The 21,532-nt window shown below is 40.9% G+C and overlaps 2 protein-coding genes across 4 annotated transcripts in view; one reads left to right on the top strand and one right to left on the bottom strand.

Moving 5' to 3' along the window:
• Positions 1–21,532, top strand: part of LOC143714421 (uncharacterized) — a 318,101-nt gene that overhangs the window by 70,243 nt on the left and 226,326 nt on the right. The window lies entirely within an intron of this gene.
• The window catches only part of LOC143714435 (uncharacterized), a 280,655-nt gene that overhangs the window by 255,530 nt on the left and 3,593 nt on the right, over positions 1–21,532 (bottom strand). The window lies entirely within an intron of this gene.

Here is a 21,532-nt window from a genome sequence, read left to right as displayed (position 1 = left end):
ACAGACAGTAACTGTGTTTCAGTCTCAGATGAGCAGAGAAACACTGATGTTACGCTGCGTGTGCTTTATTTAACAGACAGTAACTGTGTTTCAGTCTCAGATGAGCAGAGAAACACTGATGTTACGCTGCGTGTGCTTTATTTAACAGACAGTAACTGTGTTTCAGTCACAGATGAGCAGAGAAACACTGATGTTACGCTGCGTGTGCTTTATTTAACAGACAGTAACTGTGTTTCAGTCTCAGATGAGCAGAGAAACACTGATGTTACGCTGCGTGTGCTTTATTTAACAGACAGTAACTGTTTCAGTCACAGATGAGCAGAGAAACACTGATGTTACGCTGCGTGTGCTTTATTTAACAGACAGTAACTGTGTTTCAGTCACAGATGAGCAGAGAAACACTGATGTTACGCTGCGTGTGCTTTATTTAACAGACAGTAACTGTGTTTCAGTCACAGATGAGCAGAGAAACACTGATGTTACGCTGTGTGTGCTTTATTTAACAGACAGTAACTGTGTTTCAGTCACAGATGAGCAGAGAAACACTGATGTTACGCTGCGTGTGCTTTATTTAACAGACAGTAACTGTGTTTCAGTCACAGATGAGCAGAGAAACACTGATGTTACGCTGCGTGTGCTTTATTTAACAGACAGTAACTGTGTTTCAGTCTCAGATGAGCAGAGAAACACTGATGTTACGCTGCGTGTGCTTTATTTAACAGACAGTAACTGTGTTTCAGTCTCAGATGAGCAGAGAAACACTGATGTTACGCTGCGTGTGCTTTATTTAACAGACAGTAACTGTGTTTCAGTCACAGATGAGCAGAGAAACACTGATGTTACGCTGCGTGTGCTTTATTTAACAGACAGTAACTGTGTTTCAGTCACAGATGAGCAGAGAAACACTGATGTTACGCTGCGTGTGCTTTATTTAACAGACAGTAACTGTGTTTCAGTCACAGATGAGCAGAGAAACACTGATGTTACGCTGCGTGTGCTTTATTTAACAGACAGTAACTGTGTTTCAGTCACAGATGAGCAGAGAAACACTGATGTTACGCTGCGTGTGCTTTATTTAACAGACAGTAACTGTGTTTCAGTCACAGATGAGGAGAGAAACACTGATGTTACGCTGTGTGTGCTTTATTTAACAGACAGTAACTGTGTTTCAGTCACAGATGAGCAGAGAAACACTGATGTTACGCTGTGTGTGCTTTATTTAACAGACAGTAACTGTGTTTCAGTCACAGATGAGCAGAGAAACACTGATGTTACGCTGCGTGTGCTTTATTTAACAGACAGTAACTGTGTTTCAGTCACAGATGAGCAGAGAAACACTGATGTTACGCTGCGTGTGCTTTATTTAACAGACAGTAACTGTGTTTCAGTCACAGATGAGCAGAGAAACACTGATGTTACGCTGCGTGTGCTTTATTTAACAGACAGTAACTGTGTTTCAGTCACAGATGAGCAGAGAAACACTGATGTTACGCTGTGTGTGCTTTATTTAACAGACAGTAACTGTGTTTCAGTCACAGATGAGCAGAGAAACACTGATGTTACGCTGTGTGTGCTTTATTTAACAGACAGTAACTGTGTTTCAGTCACAGATGAGCAGAGAAACACTGATGTTACGCTGTGTGTGCTTTATTTAACAGACAGTAACTGTGTTTCAGTCACAGATGAGCAGAGAAACACTGATGTTACGCTGCGTGTGCTTTATTTAACAGACAGTAACTGTGTTTCAGTCACAGATGAGCAGAGAAACACTGATGTTACGCTGTGTGTGCTTTATTTAACAGACAGTAACTGTGTTTCAGTCTCAGATGAGCAGAGAAACACTGATGTTACGCTGCGTGTGCTTTATTTAACAGACAGTAACTGTGTTTCAGTCAAAGATGAGCAGAGAAACACTGATGTTACGCTGTGTGTGCTTTATTTAACAGACAGTAACTGTGTTTCAGTCACAGATGAGCAGAGAAACACTGATGTTACGCTGTGTGTGCTTTATTTAACAGACAGTAACTGTGTTTCAGTCACAGATGAGCAGAGAAACACTGATGTTACGCTGCGTGTGCTTTATTTAACAGACAGTAACTGTGTTTCAGTCAAAGATGAGCAGAGAAACACTGATGTTACGCTGCGTGTGCTTTATTTAACAGACAGTAACTGTGTTTCAGTCTCAGATGAGCAGAGAAACACTGATGTTACGCTGCGTGTGCTTTATTTAACAGACAGTAACTGTGTTTCAGTCTCAGATGAGCAGAGAAACACTGATGTTACGCTGCGTGTGCTTTATTTAACAGACAGTAACTGTGTTTCAGTCTCAGATGAGCAGAGAAACACTGATGTTACGCTACGTGTGCTTTATTTAACAGACAGTAACTGTGTTTCAGTCACAGATGAGCAGAGAAACACTGATGTTACGCTGTGAGTGCTTTATTTAACAGACAGTAACTGTTTCAGTCTCAGATGAGCAGAGAAACACTGATGTTACGCTGCGTGTGCTTTATTTAACAGACAGTAACTGTGTTTCAGTCACAGATGAGCAGAGAAACACTGATGTTACGCTGCGTTTGCTTTATTTAACAGACAGTAACTGTGTTTCAGTCTCAGATGAGCAGAGAAACACTGATGTTACGCTGTGTGTGCTTTATTTAACAGACAGTAACTGTGTTTCAGTCTCAGATGAGCAGAGAAACACTGATGTTACGCTGCGTGTGCTTTATTTAACAGACAGTAACTGTGTTTCAGTCACAGATGAGCAGAGAAACACTGATGTTACGCTGCGTGTGCTTTATTTATCAGACAGTAACTGTGTTTCAGTCTCAGATGAGCAGAGAAACACTGATGTTACGCTGCGTGTGCTTTATTTAACAGACAGTAACTGTGTTTCAGTCTCAGATGAGCAGAGAAACACTGATGTTACGCTGTGTGTGCTTTATTTAACAGACAGTAACTGTGTTTCAGTCTCAGATGAGCAGAGAAACACTGATGTTACGCTGCGTGTGCTTTATTTAACAGACAGTAACTGTGTTTCAGTCTCAGATGAGCAGAGAAACACTGATGTTACGCTGTGTGTGCTTTATTTAACAGACAGTAACTGTGTTTCAGTCTCAGATGAGCAGAGAAACACTGATGTTACGCTGTGTGTGCTTTATTTAACAGACAGTAACTGTAACTGTCGTGATATGTTGAACATGTTGAATGACACGTCTGCCGTAGCCTGACAGTGTCTGTATCACTTTTACTGGCACTATGTAACTTCGGGTTTCGGGTAGTAACCCGAGCACAAAAAAACTACAAAATTCGACTGCTTTACGTCATACATCGCTTCTCCCACTTCGTCAGATTCAGACGTGAGAGCCCAACTAGCGTTTGATACCCGTCTGTATGTTGTTGTCATGGCTGAAGCAACTACTAAAAGGAAGAAGGCAAAGTTTTTGTCAGAGGAGACTAAAAGAAGAAAAAGGGAGAGTGTAAAATTAAAAGGCCGGACGAGGATCAATATTGGAGGGAGAGCAAGACAGTTTGAAGACAGTGACCGGCTCTCTCTCTATCCTCGTTCTTTCAGTAACATGCACCCTGTCACAAGCGCAACAGTCAGTCATCTATAAAGTGTTTATACATTTATAAATAAATCAGGGAGTCAGGGAGCTGACAACCGCGCGAAATGTAAAAGGCTGAATAACATGGCCTGGCCATCCATTTATCTTCATGAATCAAGTAATGCTAGTAGAGTAGTGAATTATCAATCTGGTAGCTACACTAACATGCTAGTTTACGATGGTTATAATAAATAATCTTTCAGAATAACTATCCTAATGTCTGCAGGCTGATAATCATGTTTGTGTATTTATTTTTCTGGTGAAAGTGTCTTGCCTCTGGCTATAATGCAAATCGATTTTCAAATGTGCAGATTCATCTATGGTAGCTTGATATTATAATATTGACGATATATGGCTATTACCTACCACACAAACATTGAATTGAATTAGCATATCCATTATGTAAAACAGTAGTCAATAGGCTACTATAATGACACTGTCTTGTAAATGTGAGCTACGCGATCTTTTGACGTTTGAAAAAAATAAAACCCATGAAATTACATTCATATGACATGCTGAAATATATGCCAATGTACCTGGGATGAAGACATTTCACACACAACGCTGGCAGTCTGCCCAAGAGTGAGAACTCAAGACGGTATCGGCTTGTCAACAAATGCACACGTGTATCGCCTGGTGTAACCATGACAGGTTTTACGACAGTAGTAGAATACAATACTGTTTCCCAACTGTAGGGGGACGCTGAGAGCAAATATCACAAAAACAACATAGTGCTGCTTTAAAAGCTGGAACTGTGAAGTTGCTGATGCAGTGACAATCTCCTTGCTAAATACTTTAGCACATACATGTATGCTAATGTTCGCTAAATGCGAACTGCAAATATTTGAGTTAAAGTCGTGTTTTTAATTAATTCTCTATTACACATTAGGTGTTTGCAGTTTTAGAGATATTCATTTTCAGTGGATTCTAATGAAGTAAGTTTACAGTACTATCAGTATAAATACTAGTTTTTAAACTTGAACTGTTTGAAGTAATCGGTTTCCCAAATGATATGAGTTCCAGTCCATGGTATTTTTAAAAGCAGAGCTGTATATTAACTATAGAGGGCTGTAAAATAACAGTAGTTTGCTGGCAACCAGATTACTGTTATTTTACAGCGCAATTTTTTATCCGTAGTGACATGACATTATCCATAGTCTGCCTTTAACCTTTATTCTAAAACATCAAGAGTGAAAAACAGACACACACACACACACAATTATAAACACAAATGAACTGGTAGGACTATTACAATACAGCATAATTAGGTCAGAAGATGGAAATAAGAGGTTGAAATGAGCTGAAAACTGGTTGAAACACAGTCGTGCTGTGCGGCAATGGCGGCGACATATTATTATCTGGCATTAAAATTAACTGAAATGTTTTCTTACTGAGATCCTTTGGAGGACCAAAATCCTCAAGAGCTAGGCCTGTCCAGGCCTGCTCAGCCACACAGTTGAGAATAAACCGGTCAGTCTCAATTTGTTTTTTAGTTGACGGCTTCCAGAGCTTGACGATGTCATCCGGCTTGGGACAATTGGTCGTCCATCCATGCTGACCAATCAGCATTGACACTTCAGCCGCCGAAGGCCTACGGAGATTCAAATAACCTCAAAGACAGAATGATAAGACTTTACTCATACAAGTCATTTGTCAGTGTGAATTAATGTCAAATGAATGGGTGTGAATGCTGTATTGATGGATTTGGAGACTTACCGTGTAGATATTCCTTTCTTTGGGCATACTGGGTGAGTACTACACCTATCATAGTAAAGTCTGTCCCCAGTAAAACCATTCTCCGTCCGCTGCCTTTTACTTGGAGGCTGGCCGTCAATGGACACAGGGAAAACCTCAAGGAAATGTGAAGAAGAACGCCTCATGTTTGTCGGATCAGCTATTTTCTCTTCAACTGAACATGTCCTGTATAAGTGAGGAATATAAAGTTTATATTCATATACGATAAATGTAGAAAACTTGCAAGTAGAGGCTGATCCAGTCCTTTTTTCACCATAACTGCCCTCCTCAGCATCTGGCTGGTACACATCTCCAAACTACACCTGTAAAAACATGATAAAAAAAGAAACTGCTAATCGTGGAATGACTGAGACTAACACGATATATACATTCACACACGTGCACATTGATCGGTGTAGGTGTGTACAATGAATGAAGATCATGCATGTCCTGGGACACGCTGTTGACTGTCGAACCAGAGCTGGACACAAAAAATGTGTTGCAAAATTGTTCACACTGCAGATTACCGGGCCGTACGGTGGTAAAATACTGCTGCATAATCTGTGGGAAAAAAGTTATTATATGTAAAACAATAATGGTAAGCAATCTACTGTTTTTGTCTTGTGTATGAAACGTACAGCTTCTTGAGGCAGGCTCAGGGCAACGCTCACACCAGCTGACTGCGACCGGTGTGTGTGTGTGTAACAGCACTCTGTTGCCATGCTTAACTCGGCCCACCCACTCCGCATCCGGAAACACACTGAAAAGGTGTCATTCAAAAATTGAGTGACTGAGGCCACGTTCACACGAAGCCAGAGTTTTCCCTATCCGATCTTTATTTTCCTCGTTCTAAAAAAAAATTCCGTAAACACGGTGCTGTCTCAAGAAATATCTGCGTACACACGAAACCACTGAAACCGATGTAGTTTACATGCCAGACCAGTGTGAGGCGCTGTAATTCTGACACAGATACACTAAAAACAGAGAAGAAGACTTGCGCATAAACCTTGCGCGCTGTAGGCTATACAATAATATTAGGAACAGTAGCTTCTTTTTTTTCTTTTTAACCAATAACTTTATTGAACAATATGAAAAACCATAAATGGCCTGGTACAAAATAGGAATGAGTCACGATATTGGATTAGTTAGCAGACGCATAAAGCTTGCCACAAAGAACCGGCAAATAGCCTAATCATTATGAATGTGTCAAATATAGCAAGGAGATATTTTAATTGTTTATTAATAAACTAGTGTTTTCTGTGACGATGCTGACTCGCCACCTTCGCAGTGTTGTGAACGCGCCTATAGAGGGAAATGCGCACTTCATACGGAGTATAAGAGAGTTATCTGTTTCTTTTCGTTTTGAATTGTTTTGTTTAAAAGTAGACATTTCAAGCTTAGATATATTTCTGAGTTTCTGATCATTTATGAGACAAGCTCCAGTTCACGTGGGATGCAAGTTATATTGCGTCGACGCCTCCATGTCCTGATGGCTATTGTCTGCTATATGCTTCTAATTTATTAAATCCAGGGAATTGGTTGATGAAACATTGATTAAAATTAAGATACAATTTATACAAAACGAAATTCACTTTAAAGAAAGGCTTTATATAAAACAAAACTTATTGAAGTGGTCAAAATGATGTGTCTCGATATTGCGCATCTTATGATTAGGCTACTCGCGCTGTTCACTTTTCATATAATCAACATATATGAAATGGAAAAAATAACATATTATTTAAACATAAATATGAATCTAACTTTTCTTTAATGGCTACAACATGTAGGCCTACAGTAGCCTACAGAGAAATGTAATGTCGGAGCGAACGCCGTGTTACCGGTGAGCATGAGGGGCAGAGGTGCGTTTTTTGAATAATAATCAAATAATTCCCAGCGATCGTCGAATATTATTTTTGCTTGAAATGCTCATCCCTACAAAATACGAAATGTCTTAATCAGACAAAATACAAGCATCATAGCATAAGAAAGAAATATAAACAAATGAATAAATAAAATAAAAATACAATAAAGTAGGCCTAAATAATAAATAAAGAAATAAAAGAGGCTCAGTAGCTTCTGAAGCATGAACTCAAGCAAGTAGTCGCAGTTGTTGCTACTGATTTAGCGCGTCTGACTAGTCGACACGTGGGGTGATGACATCATCGTTTCACAAAATATACGGATTGGCCGTACACACGAAGACGCAAGGGTTTCGTTTTCAGATTTATCCACCCTGGGACCCAGTTTAAAAAAATAGCGGTTTCAGTCTCCCAAAACGCCGGATCCGTATGGACGAAACGCCGATCCGATAAAAAATGTGTACGTATACAGCTAAACGCGTCTCCGTGTGGACAGGGCCTGAATGAGTGAATGAGTGTGTGTCTGTGTGTGTCTGTGAGTGTGTCTGTATGTCTAGGTGTTTGTGACTGACTGTGTGTGTGTGTGTGTGTGTGTGTGTGTGTGTGTGTGTGTGTGTGTGTGTGTGTGTGTGTGTGTGTGTGTGTGAGTGTGTCTGTATGTGTCTTTGAGGGTGTATGTATGTCTAGGTGTTTGTGACTGTGAGTGAGTGTGTGTGTGTGTGTGTGTGTGTGTGTGTGTATGTTTGACTGTGTGTCTGAGAGTATATATGTGTGTGTGTGTGTGTGCGTGTGCGTGTGTGTGTGTGTGTGTGTGTGTGTGTGTGTCTATGTGTTTGAGAGAATGTATTTACTAACACCATACATGAACAAGGAAAGTATTTAAAATAGATGAACTTACCGTCATGTCCTCCTCAGCTCCTGGGCGCTGCACGTGTCCATAAATCAAGATAGCCTCGCAGTAGTAGCGGTAGAGCTTTACAGAATGTGCATTTCAGAAATGTACATAGAAAAAAATACAGTTAGTTAATCATGTAGTAATTTAGGGCACAACATATCGCCGGCGTTGAATCGTCTCTTCACAGGCGTTTAGTCATCTCATTGCAGGCGTTGAGGCATCTGAAGTCTCCGTGAGAGGCTGGATACAAACCGGAGCTGACAAACGCTATTTACCTCGGGACTAGCGTCCCGAGATAACAGCAGAAAAGCAGATGGGAGATAATTAGCATAGCTGATGTTCATAATATTAATGCATTCGATCTGATTCAACAGTGGTATAAAAGGTAAGCATTAAGTGAATGCTTGGCTAAAGAGATGCGTCTTTAAACTAGTTTTAAACTGGGACAGCGAGTCTGAGCCTCGAACAATTTCAGGAAGGCTATTCCAGAGTTTAGGAGCTAAATGTGAGAACGCCCTCCCTCCTTTAGTGGACTTAGATATCCTAGGAATGACCAGAAGCCTCGAATTTAGTGATCTTAAAGAGCGCGATGGATTGTAGGCCGATAGAAGGTCCATTAAATACACAGGAGCTAAACCATTTAGGGCTTTATAGGTCAGTAGGAATACTTTGTAATTGATACGGAACTTAATAGGTAACCAGTGTAGAGATGATAAAATAGGTGTTATATGATCATATTTTCTTGATCTAGTAAGAACTCTAGCAGCTGCATTTTGCACTAACTGTAGCTTGTTTATTGAGGATGCAGGACAACCAGCTAATAAAGCATTACAGTAATCTAGTCTCGAGGTCATGAATGCATGAACTAACTTTTCTGCATCAGAAACAGATAGCATGTTACGTAGCTTAGCAATGTTTCTAAGGTGGAAAAAGGCTGTTCTTGTAATATATGAAATATGATTTTCGAAAGACAAGTTGCGGTCTAGTATAACACCCAGGTCTTTTACTGTAGTGGATAAAGTAACAGGACATCCTTCTAAATTAAAGTTGTATTGTAAGGGATTTTGTGGGTAGTTTTTTGGACCAATAAGTAATACCTCCGTTTTATCTGAGTTTAATAGCAGGAAATTACACGTCATCCAGCATTTTATATCTTTGAGACACTCTGTCAATTTAGATGAGTTAGTGTTTTCATCTGGTCGTAATGAATTGAGTGTCATCAGCATAACAGTGGAAATTAATTCCATGTTTTCTTATAATATTACCAAGTGGCAGCATATATATTGAGAATAGCAGAGGGCCTAACACCGATCCTTGCGGCACTCCATAGTCTACTGACGTTATCTTTGATTTTTCCCCATTTAAACAAAATGATAACGGTCTGATAAGTACGATCTAAACCAGCTTAATGCCTGTCCCTGAACACCAGTGTAGTTTTGTAGTCGATCCAAGAGTATTTTATGATCGATAGTGTCGAACGCAGCGCTAAGATCGAGTAGAACTAGTATTGAGATACAGCCTTGGTCAGAAGCTAAAAGTAAATCATTTGTAATTTTGACTAGCGCAGTGTCTCGGCTATGATGCGGTCTGAATCCTGACTGAAATTTTTCATATATCTCATTTTCTTGCAAGAAAGAGCACAATTGAGCGGACACAACTTATTCTAGTATTTTAGACATAAATGGAAGATTTGAAATGGGTCTGTAATTTGCTAGGTTATTTGGATCTAATTGCGGTTTCTTAATGAGAGGTTTTATTACTGCCAGCTTGAATATTTTTTTAACATGACCTAAAGATAAAGACGAGTTAATAATATTGAGAGGAGGCTCTTCCACTACAGGTAACACTTCTTTCAGTAGTTTAGTGGGTATTGGATCTAATAAACATGTTGTTGGTTTAAATGCAATGATAAGTTTATTTAGCTCTTCCTGTCCTATAGTTGTAAAGCGGTGTAGTTGTTCCAGAGGGGCGATAATTGAGGCTGAATCATAAGACACCATAAAAGATTGTACATTTACAATTGTGTTACGGATGCTTTCTATTTTCTCATTGAAGAAATTCATAAAATCATTACTACTATACTGTAACGGAATATTTTGCTCTGGTGATGTCTGTATATTTGTTAGTCTAGCTACGGTGTTGAATAAAAACCTTGGATTATTTTGGTTACTTTCTATTAGTTTGCGGAGATGCTCAGCCCTGGCTGCTTTTAGAGCCTTTTTATAACGTGACATACTGTCTTTCCACGCGATTCTAAAGACCTCTAAATTAGTTTGTTTCCATTTACGCTCTAAGTTACGAGTTTCTCTCTCGATAACATGCGTAGCACTGTTGTACCATGGTGCTTTAGTTTTCTCTAACCTTTTTTAATCTAATTGGTGCAACAATATCTAGTGTACTAGAGAACATGGTCCTCAAACTGCTAGTCATTTCCTCTAGTTCATCTGTTTGTTTGGGTGCACTGCGCAGCTGAGATAGATCAGGTAAGCTATTTGAGAATCTATCTATAGTGGTTGGAACGATTGTTCTGCCTGGTCGATAACGTGGCGCAACATGACAAATTTCAGCAGTACGTACCATGTAATGATCAGTGAGATCGTCACTTTGCGGTATAATATTTATATCAGTTGGATTGGTTCCATATGATATAATTAAATCTAGTGGATGATTTAGACGATGAGTGGGACCACTGACGTTTTGCTTGACCCCAAAGGAGTTTAATAAATCTGTAAACGCAGTCCCTAACGCATCATTTGTATTATCTATGTGTATGTTAAAGTCTCCAACAATTATTGCTTTATCGACATTGACCAATAGATCTGAGAGAAAGTCTGCAAACTCTTTTAGGAAATCAGCATAGGGCCCTGGAGGTCTATATAGGGTCGCTAAGGCTAGAGATAATATGGATTTGTTTCTTACATCTAAGAGCGTAACATTTAGCACAAGTACTTCAAACGAATTAAACCTGTGACCTGTTTTCTGAGTAACATTTAGAATATCTCTATAGATTGTTGCAACACCGCCGCCACGACCGATCAGACGGGGCTCATGCTTATAACAGTATCCTGGTGGACTAGACTCATTTAGACCGAAATAATCATTTGGTTTAAGCCAGGTTTCAGTAAGGCAAAGTACATCGAAGCTATTATCTGTGACCATTTCATTTACAATAACCGCCTTAGGTGTGAGCGATCTAATGTTTAGAAGACCTAGCTTTAGAAATTGTTTTTGTTCACTGATATTTAGATTTTCTGGTTTAATTACAATAAGATTTTTGCTAGATCCTACAATAGATTTATTGTTTGGCCTCACTAAGCGAGGAATAGACACAGTTTATATATAATGTTCTACACTACTTATATCAATTAAGTTGGGACAGCAAAGACTGTGATTTGGACTTTGACTTACTAGTCATATGGTGTGTAACGTCTTGGAGATGTTGTCCGACAGAACAGCCGCTCCGATTCTGCTGGGGTGCAGGCCATCAGCGCGGTAGAGCCTAGGTCGCTCCCAGAACAGATTCCAATTATTTACAGAGAGCAGTTTCTGTTCATTACACCATGACATTAACCATTCATTTAGAGCAAATAATATACTGAACCTTTCTTGTGCTAGTCGGTACGTGGGAAGCGGTCCAGACACGATGATCGTTGCTTCAGGCGATGTGCTGCGAACGTCTCGATCAGGCTCATGTAGTCCTTCTTCAGAACCTCCGTCTGCCGCAGCCTGATGTCGTTCGTTCCCGCGTGTAGCACCACAGCTCCGACGTGCTCGTCACCGTTCAGGATCTCGGGAATCTGTGCAGCGACATCAAGAACACGAGCACCAGGAAAGCAGTGAGTGCGCACCTTATGCTTACCTGAGGTAGCACGGACATGACGGACCGAAGTGCTGATGACCACGGCGGCGTCACGTTCCGACTCGCGAAGAGGGGAGAAGCGGTTCTGGGTGGAGATCTCGAAGACCGGGAGGGGCGGGGAGGTCCTTGGTCTGGTCCTGGCTCGTGTCTTCCGCTGTGGGATCACCCAGGGTCCATGGTGTTGCCTCGGTGCCGGAGTGAGTGAAGGCAGAGATGATCGCGTCCTCCTGGGCAGAGAAACGCACGGAGTAGACGAAGTCGGAGTCAAAAAGTTACTAACCACTGACTTGTGAGCATCAGCGCGTGATGTTTCAAGCGCTGATCGCCGATCTCGCAGCTCGGCTTGCTTCACCAGCAGAACGCGGATCTGTTTCTCCACCGACTCCAGCTCCAATCGTACCGAAACCAGCTCGAATGTGTCCTCACCTGCACTCAGAGGTAACGTTAGACACACATCCGATATGTTCGCCATTATAACAGATGAACAGTAAATTAGTAGTGATACTACCAATATCACTACTAATTTAGGACTGAAATGATGAATATAACCCGTATCCTTTCAGTGAAACGGGTGTAAAATGAGAGGGTCGATAGGCGCTAGGCCACGCGTGAAATGCTAGCGGGCTAAAGGCTAGTAGCCGAGATTCGGAAAGTTGGATCTAAGTAGCGATATCAAAGCAATCCGATTGTTTTTTATAAGGAATAGTGTCGAGGATAAGTTCACATGATATAAAAATAGAAAGTGCTTGTTTATAAATGAGTGGTAAAGAAGAAAATCAGGGATTAATGAATCAATTCGACAGAGCTCCAAACACTTGTGCATGCGCAATTCCGCAATTAGTGATGAGTCGGTCATGAACAATTCCGGTCATTTCGAATCAGAGAGTGATTCGTTCATTTTGTGTTGACATGCGCATGCGGAACATCCTATGGACACAGAAATTATTAAATACCTACATATAATAACCCAAAACAGTTTTGTGACAAAAGACCGAACATCTCGAACCCAAAGACTCGAGAGATGAACTAATCATTCTGTATCCGGTACCGACTGCACAGAGCCGGTCCGTCCAACAGGCAGTCGCCGGGGCCCCGCCTTATCTTGGGGGCCCACGGCCCCGAAACTATTAAAATTTAAAACCGTCAATATCTTTTCAGCAGCAGTGTTGTAGGGAGTAAAATGTGTATCAGACAGTTTTGATGCAAAGCAAACAGTGTTCGAAACCGCCTTTTGCCAAAATCGTTCTTCTCGCTTTTTCCATTGCATATAAATTTGGATAGGCATTTATTTTCAATAAATATGAAAAAAATATATGTTAAAAATGTAACCTCATGGTTATTTAGTGGAAAGTGTTTATCTGGTAGGGTTAGGGGTAGATGTATGGAGGGTATACAAATACCAAATATTCTAATCTCTTTGGTAATATCGACTTAAGTCTCTCACAACGTCATGATGTCTCGTCATAAAAAATTATATTGTTAGTTAATTTTAAAGAAAATAAAGTGAGTTGTGATAGAAATGGCATTCAAGCGCTATCTTTCCGGAGCCAAAAAGTAATGAAAGAACAACTCGAATCCTAAGACTCGAAAGTGTTGCAGAAATGATCTATTTAGTGGTGAGACTGTAATGAAAACCACACCCACTTGTCTTTGACTTCAGTTTTCTGCTGTGAAGGGCAACCCTGCCTAGTGCGGGCTGCCTTTTTATACATCATTCACACCTCAGTCTGCTGTTTTCCTGTTATGTTAATTGAGAACGAAGATCTATACCATACAAGGACACAAAAACATCTCTAGACCCTAGAAGAGGAACTGTTTCTAAAAAATGGCAGGATGTCAAGTAGATATATAAAACCTTTTGTTGCAAAGACATCTTCAGCTCACATATGGACACAGTACACAGTAATTTTCCACTAAACTATTGTCTGTTGTCATGCAAGGACACACATTACATAGTAGTAAGAAGTAAAAATGAATTGCCATAACACTCCTCTATTTTGATTATTATTAATCAACCTAAAAGTATTTTAACATTCTTTCATACATATTCATCAGACATGTTAAAACAAACTTCTTTCAAAACAAAGCCATCTCGTAACATGGATGACTGCTGTTTTTAAACCTCTTTACATGTCATCGTCCTCAGAATAATAGCTGTCACTACCAAACTCTCTGTGATGGGGCCCTCCTGGCACCCTCCTGGTGGTCTTGGATAAATGTCAGGAAATTCATTGTCGTTATTGAGTCTGATCATTTTATAACCAACTAAGTTGGACACTGTCATTTTGATTATTTTCTAAATGCAAGGCTAAAACACATGAATATTAAAATGATCAGAATAACACATACAATCATATCTCCCACATATTTAGCCTTGTTCTTGAACCCAGTAATCCATGTCCAGCTTCATATAGTATCTCCATTTTCCTAACCATATTGTGTTAGTGTCACAGTTTGTTTTCATTAGTCACATGTTTTCCTTTGTTCAGTTTTCCCGCCACTCCTTTGTTACTATGATCTGTCTTCGCCTTCCTGCCTCAAGCACAACGTGACAGATGACCGGACCGCCCAATAGGGACAAACACGCAAAGTTTATCATCCTGGGTAAGGAGAGTCATCATTTATTTTATTTTTTCTAAGATTTCGTTTGTTTGGCAGTCACCAGCTCCCTGGACAACGAGACCCTAAAGAACCTGTTCTAGACTGGGGCGAACTTCCACAACACCATCAACCTTCCAGACACCACCAGACGGACTGAGTTGGAGGGAAGCTGTCGTGAGGTGTCGCGCCCCGATCCAGACCCAGAGCCCGTATCACCACCATCGACCACAGAGAACTCACGTGAGCCCCCCGTAGACCGAGCGACACCACCCATCACGACGAGCGATCCAGAGCCAGGGGATAAGAGGACAGAGCTTGTTATTGCCCCATAAGAAGCGCCCCAACGTGGATCTGACCAGGGGTGTATGACCGAGACACCAGCGGCCGATGGAACTGGAACGGGGGTCTGGCTGATAGATTTCGATGGGGAATTGTCAACTCCCACCCTATCCCACCCGCTATCTGAATCATCTATATTACTCAGAGAGAGCATTGAGAACTGGTAACATTTATTTGCTCTATCCTGTGTGAACTGTGTCATGATTACCTTTTGGTGCTTTTCCACTGCTGGTACGGCTCGGTATGGCTCAATACGGTTCGGCTCGGTTCGGCTCGGTTCGCTTCGCTTTTCCACTGCGTGGTACGACTCAGCTCGGCACGGCAAGGCTCGGTTTGCTTTAGCTCGGTTTGCTTTTCCACTGACGTTAGTACCGCTTCAAAGTGGGTGGGATTATAGACTGACCGTTATAGTTTATCCGCTCCTCGGCAACCAACGAGAGGAACGTCTGCACTTCGTCCACTGACCACGATTCAGCCATTTCTTTTTTGGAAGTTTTCTTTCTTTCTTTTTTCTTCAAGCAAGTCAAGCAAGTATTTAAAACAGGTGCTACAGCGGTGGCTGTTACTGGCTATTTAAATATAGCGGGTTTGATGTCTCGCAAATACAATGACGCTGGTAGTGACGATTCTGTCTGACCAATCAGTGATCTGCAGTGTGTTCACGTCACATTTTAGTATCGGTACGGTACGCTTGGAACCTCAACAGAGGTAGTACCATTTAAAGTGAGCCGAAGCGAGCCGTACCGTACTGTACCATGCAGTGGAAAAGCGCAACAAGTGAGCCGTACCGCGCCGAGCCGTACCGTACCATGCAGTGGAAAAGCGCCATTTGTCATCTCAAGTCTCATTTCATCACCACTACCACAGAGCTCAGCCAGTCCTCCATCACTGCCGGATGCTTGAAGCCCTGTGCCGTCTCTGGGAAGTCCCTGAATTGACGTCAAACCACCACCAGCTCCTATCCAGGAGGATCCTGCGGCTCCGCCTCCGGCCACGGATATCTTCACTCCATCTCGGCCCGTCGACCTGTCGGCTCCTCCCACCTTCGGCTCCACCAGAGACCCCCAGTCTAGTGGCTCCTCCTCCCTTTGGTCAGTCGTCTCACCAGGCTACTCACCAGTTGTCCCTCCTGTCCTCACTCACACCCCAGCCCTCGGGTACTCTGGCTACACCTACGACGCTTGTCTCCGCAACAGCACCTTGGCCTCCTGCACCAGCGATGTCGCTCAGCTCCCTCGACCCCCGTCCTGCAGATCCACAGGCTCTCCGTCGGACGCCCCCCAGTTGTCGTCAGCCTTGTCACCATCTGGACTCCTCCCTATCTAGACTCCGTTGTGGTCTGTCGGCACTGGTGTGCTCTGGGTGTGTGCTTGCGGACCATCTCCACCGATGATACATCACTAGCCCTTCTCCAGCTCCTCGCCCGCCTTCAAAACCTGCACCCTTCCTCCATCATCCGTTTATGTTCTTCTTACAGCGTGAGGTCGCGCCTACTCGGTGGGGCGTTATGTCACAGTTTGTTTTCATTAGTCACATGTTTTCCTTTGTTCAATTTTCCCACCACTCCTTTGTTACCATACTCACTGTCATTATGAGTTCATTTGGTTCAGATGTGTTTGATTAATCATCCTCATTTGTGTTTGCTGGTCCCTCACATTCTTTTTTCTGTTCAAACACGTTATGTTAAGTTGTGTTTGTCTTCGCCTGTTTCCCTACCTGAGGTATTGTGATTAAACTTTGACTGTAATTAAATTTTGAGACTTGATCCGTCTGTCTTCGCCTTCCTGCCTGTAGCACAACATGAGAATTAGGTTTATAGTGTGATTTTACTTAGTAAGCTATTTTTAACAACTTATTTAATAAGATCTAACCAGTCTATTGTTTTAAACAATGTAGTTGTTTAAAATTAACTTCTGTATGACTTTGCTGTTGTCTAACTCTGAGACAATCTGGATAATTTTGGAGAGCTGAAATAGTTCATATCTAGATATCTAGATGGAAATAGATATCTTTTTCCATATCTATTTCCATACTACACAGATTTTCGTGACTTGCCAGAATTTCTTTTTGGCCTGTATTGGAGCTTTAATCGAGTTGCATGAGTATATTCTGACCTGGTCTTGCAAAGCTACTTATCACAGATTCTCCCTTATTTAGAGAACTGTTGTAACTATTAACAAATTGTAGCATCTATGGTTGTAATGTCTGCATTTGGATATTAAAACCCTCCAGTTCTTCAATAATAATCCCTAGATTATTTATTTTTACAATGATGTACTTAGCGAGTGTCCCTATAGTCTATAGTATTAATCAGAATCAGAATCAGAATCAGAAAGAGCTTTATTGCCAAGTGTGCTTGCACACACAAGGAATTTGTTTTGGTACTGAGGCTTCCAGTGGACATATACAAATACAACATGAAACATAATACTACAAATTATAAGAATAAAAAATAAAAATATAAATATATGAGAATAAAACTATCACAGTTGGGTTTAGTCAGAATAGACATTTTCAGATTTACAGATTATGAACCTATTTACAGTGTTTTGAATATTATAAATAAATAAATCTACATATAAGTATCACCTGAGTTGTGGGATATTGCACTAAACAGTGGGAGTATTGCACTTACAGGCATATGCCTTGGGAGGAGTGTTAACTGTTCAGGAGGGAAATGGCCTGTGGGAAGAAACTGTTCCTGTGCCGAGATGTTCTTGTGGCCAGTGATCTGAGTCTCCGTCTTGACGGTAACAGTTCGAACAGGTGGTGTCCAGGGTGAGTGGAGTCTGTGATGATTTTACCTGCTCTCTTCCTCACTCTGGAAGAGTACAGGTCCTGGAGGTTTGGCAGGGGGGCACCAATGATCCTCTCCGCAGTCCGGACTGTCCGTTGTAGTCTCCTGATGTCTGATTTGGTAGCTGAACCAAACCAGACAGTGATGGAAGCGCACAAGACAGACTCAATGACGGCTGAGTAGAACTGAATCAGCAGATCCTGTGGCAGGTTGAACTTCCTCAGCTGGCGAAGGAAGTACAGTCTCTGCTGGGCCTTTTTCACAGTGGAGTCAATGTGATTGTCCCACTTCAGGTCCTGAGAGATGATAGTGCCCAGGAACCTGAATGACTCCACTTCAGAAAAGAGATTTAACTCTTTTCAATTTACATGTACCTGAAATATTTTCAAATAAATCATTAACTAATCAAATCCAGATATTATATCAATACTCAGCCCTTAAATAAAATCATCAAAATCACCACATAACCAGATTCTTACTAAACTTGAACCATTAGTTGGTCCACATCTTCTTCCAGGTGTGTTGATCATCTCGTTCACCCTGTGAACGTTCCCTCTTCACCATGGGTGACTCTTTGAAAGCCGTGGCATGGGCTTTCCCTCGTTGGCGAGGGAGGGACGTTACAAGCACGTGCCCTTGATCCCCCACTTTATGCTGTGTGGGGTTGTTGCGGCTGGTTGATGTAGTTTAAGGTGAGAGGCTTGGACCCAGATGTCACACTCTCCAACCATTTTGCTGATGATTGCAAGATGCAACCACACCCCCACTGGTTCTTATTGGTGGAGTGAACCATTTCTTGGCTGCTGTCACCTGTCAATGTATTTTTTTGTTAGTGACAACATCTATTAACTCATTTCATCTGGCTGGTCGTCCTTGTTGTTGATATCTGTGAAAATGTTTTGTGGACTGAGCGATGTCCTGGGACTTTTTGAGCTCTCATACTTTCTTTGAACTCATTGCCCATTGAACACATTGAACTTTCATTCCCATCAATACAATGACCAGGACCAAGAACCCATGTCATTTTCTGTCATGCACAATTTTAGGTTTTATCGCCTGATTTGCATTCTCACTATTTATTCTCCTTGTGGATGATATGCATAATCACTTTCAAATTTATTCTCAACATTTAGCCAATTCAACTCTATGAAACATAGGCTATTATCACCAGATCATTTCTTGAGCTCACTCAGTAGCATATGCCTTTTTCACATGAAAACCCCTTAACCCAATTTGCTCATGTTAACAGTAAGAAGACAATATTTCATACATTTGGAACAGAATCAGTTCTGTTCGATGCAATCCATCATGACATCCTGCAAAAGAAAAAAGTTAAATGTGGGGTTAACAGGGCAAACTCACTTGCTCTCTGCCTTCCCACGTTATGCACTGCGCAGGTAAAGGCACTGTTTCTTACTGCCACAACAATAACCCAGGCCAGGATAGTTAGCCCAAAATATTGATTATTGAACAAAAGATTGTGATCCCCTTGCGACAGTGTCTAAACGTTAGGATATCAAATTCCCGATGTCAGTCACCATCAGATTGGTTTAACACTGCAAACTTCAGTCCACTTCAAAAATGGAATAGATTAAATGCTTTAAAATAATCATATAGATCTAGGCCTGCAGTTGAGAGAGCCAATTTAAATTTCTCAAATGCAATTTGTTATTCATTGCGCAACATTCATTGTTGTTGCTCATGAGCTACTTAGAAGAATATTGAAGATCTCTACACAATCTTGAATCAATAGCCAAAAAAAAAAAAAAAACATTCCTATCTCGTACTCCCGGCGATAGCAGCATTTGTGATTTCAAAAGTTTGGAATTTTAGATTTATTTAAATTTTTTATTGAATCTAGAAAATTACCTTTAAACGAAATGGAGTGACCAATATTGTTGGGGCTGAACTCCAACGTAGGGCTGGACTGGTACCCACTGAAAGCAGATTCAGAAATTTTTGTTTAACAGAATACAAAGAACTGCTGTGAGACCAGTGAATAATCAAAAGGAATCAAGTTAATATACTAATTAACAAAATGTGAAGCATCTTTGTATTATGAAGGCCTTGTGTTGTGGTGTATGCGCTCAATTGCTTCTCCGCTCAGTCTGGTTTTACATCCATCCTGCCACAAAATTGCATAATGCATAGCAAAATTGTCCTTAGGAAAAGTCTCAAGTGAAATTTTCACCTTTTCCTGCACTGAATCAGTCTCTATCCATGCTGACCCCTCAGAAGTGTAATCTTCCTCTTTCAGGAGGGGATCAGCCACTTCATCTTCTTCTCTCTGAAGTTGTCTTATTAAACAGACTTCAGCTTCGGTCTATTCACTCCCATTTGTCAAGGCAGCTGTTCCAGAAGTTATCTGGTCTAAAATGTGAACACTCAGAGAACTGCAAAAATCTAATTAAACCTATAGCTCTTTATTAAACCATCTTTTACAATGTCTCTTAAATCCAGAAGTCTCTTCTGGTTAAACAAAGCAGTTCCCCATTCAATTAATAAGCTAATGTTCTACTTAGCAAAAAAAAAAAAAAAAAAAAGCAGATTTTTCCTTGCAAATGCAGGAATAAACAATAAAATAATCTAATTAATATAGAGAATTGTGTATAATAAAATGGTAAAGAATTTTGTGTCTTTTACTAGGATGTACATATAGGAGGTTTGTAGACAAACGCACATACAAATAAGCTGCCATTGTACGTATAATGACTCGGACTTGAAAAGGGCATGATTATATTGGCCTCACACATTTCTGAGCGCTTTATTAAACAGAAATTTGCTGTTGGTGTATTAGCCTAAAACAACATGCTCGCCAGATTGTTTAATCTAAATAGCCCTATGTTGTTAGAATTTACTGTTTACCAGGTTTTAGGTTTTTGGTAATTTCCCATGATATAATTTTTTTATTCTTTTTTTAAATGAAAACTAACATCATAAAGTATGATATTTGTTTTACTTTGAGCAATTCTGGAGCTATAATTGACTCTTCTTATGAGCATATAAAACAAAACAGCTCCTTGGAAAAATTTAATGTAATATTGTAGTAGTTATAAACAAACATATTTTAGTTCAGATTAGTTTGAGGGCAGCAATTGTATTCATAATGTCAAAATAAAACCGACGTAATATTACTTGAAGGCATTATAGCCTACTATTCCTGCCAAACTTCCATGGTTGCGGTTAGTGTTACTACAGTAAATCCATGGTGAATGTTGCTGATCTGTGGACACTGGATAGTTCATTCATGGCACAATGTTTCTTCCTGGTTTCCCCGTCAGTGCTGTTTGATCCGTTAATAACGGAGAAATGTGAATGTTTCTCACTAGATATCGCAGCGATGTTATTACTTCTCTGGCAAATTCAAATTCTTCCTTTACTTGATCTCTTATTAGCGCTGTGTAGTAACAGTGTTGCTTGATCAAGATCGGCTCGCGCTGCTTTGGTCCAAACTGATAAACGGTCCGTCAACCACACAATAACGAGCAGTTTCGTTCCGCTTGCATTACGTTTGCCATTTGATGTTGGGCAATGTTGTGGTGGCTCCGGCGGATTATGAGCGCGCTTACCACGCGCAACGCGCCTACATTTGAAATAACGAAATATTGGTCGGCAGGAAAACTGCCTACACCCGGTTCCCGGTTCTACCTGATTCACGTAAATGACCCAATTGGCCAAGAAAACGGCGATTGTCGCCGAAAACCGACAAGCTTGCAGGTGTGGTCACTATGGTGTCTGGTGTCTCTATTTTCACGTTCCGTGTGATCGAATCACCAATAACTAGGGCACATTCAACAGGATTCTCAGTGGGTGTTTCACTGAGAGGGGAGAATGTATTTG

This window comes from Siphateles boraxobius, unplaced genomic scaffold, assembly GCF_051911475.1.
Source record: "Siphateles boraxobius isolate OS27281-9 unplaced genomic scaffold, OSU_SipBor_1 54, whole genome shotgun sequence".
Lineage (NCBI taxonomy): Eukaryota > Metazoa > Chordata > Actinopteri > Cypriniformes > Leuciscidae > Siphateles > Siphateles boraxobius.
The sequence above is the reverse complement of the archived record's forward strand: the minus strand, read 5'-3'. Positions and strand labels throughout refer to the sequence as shown.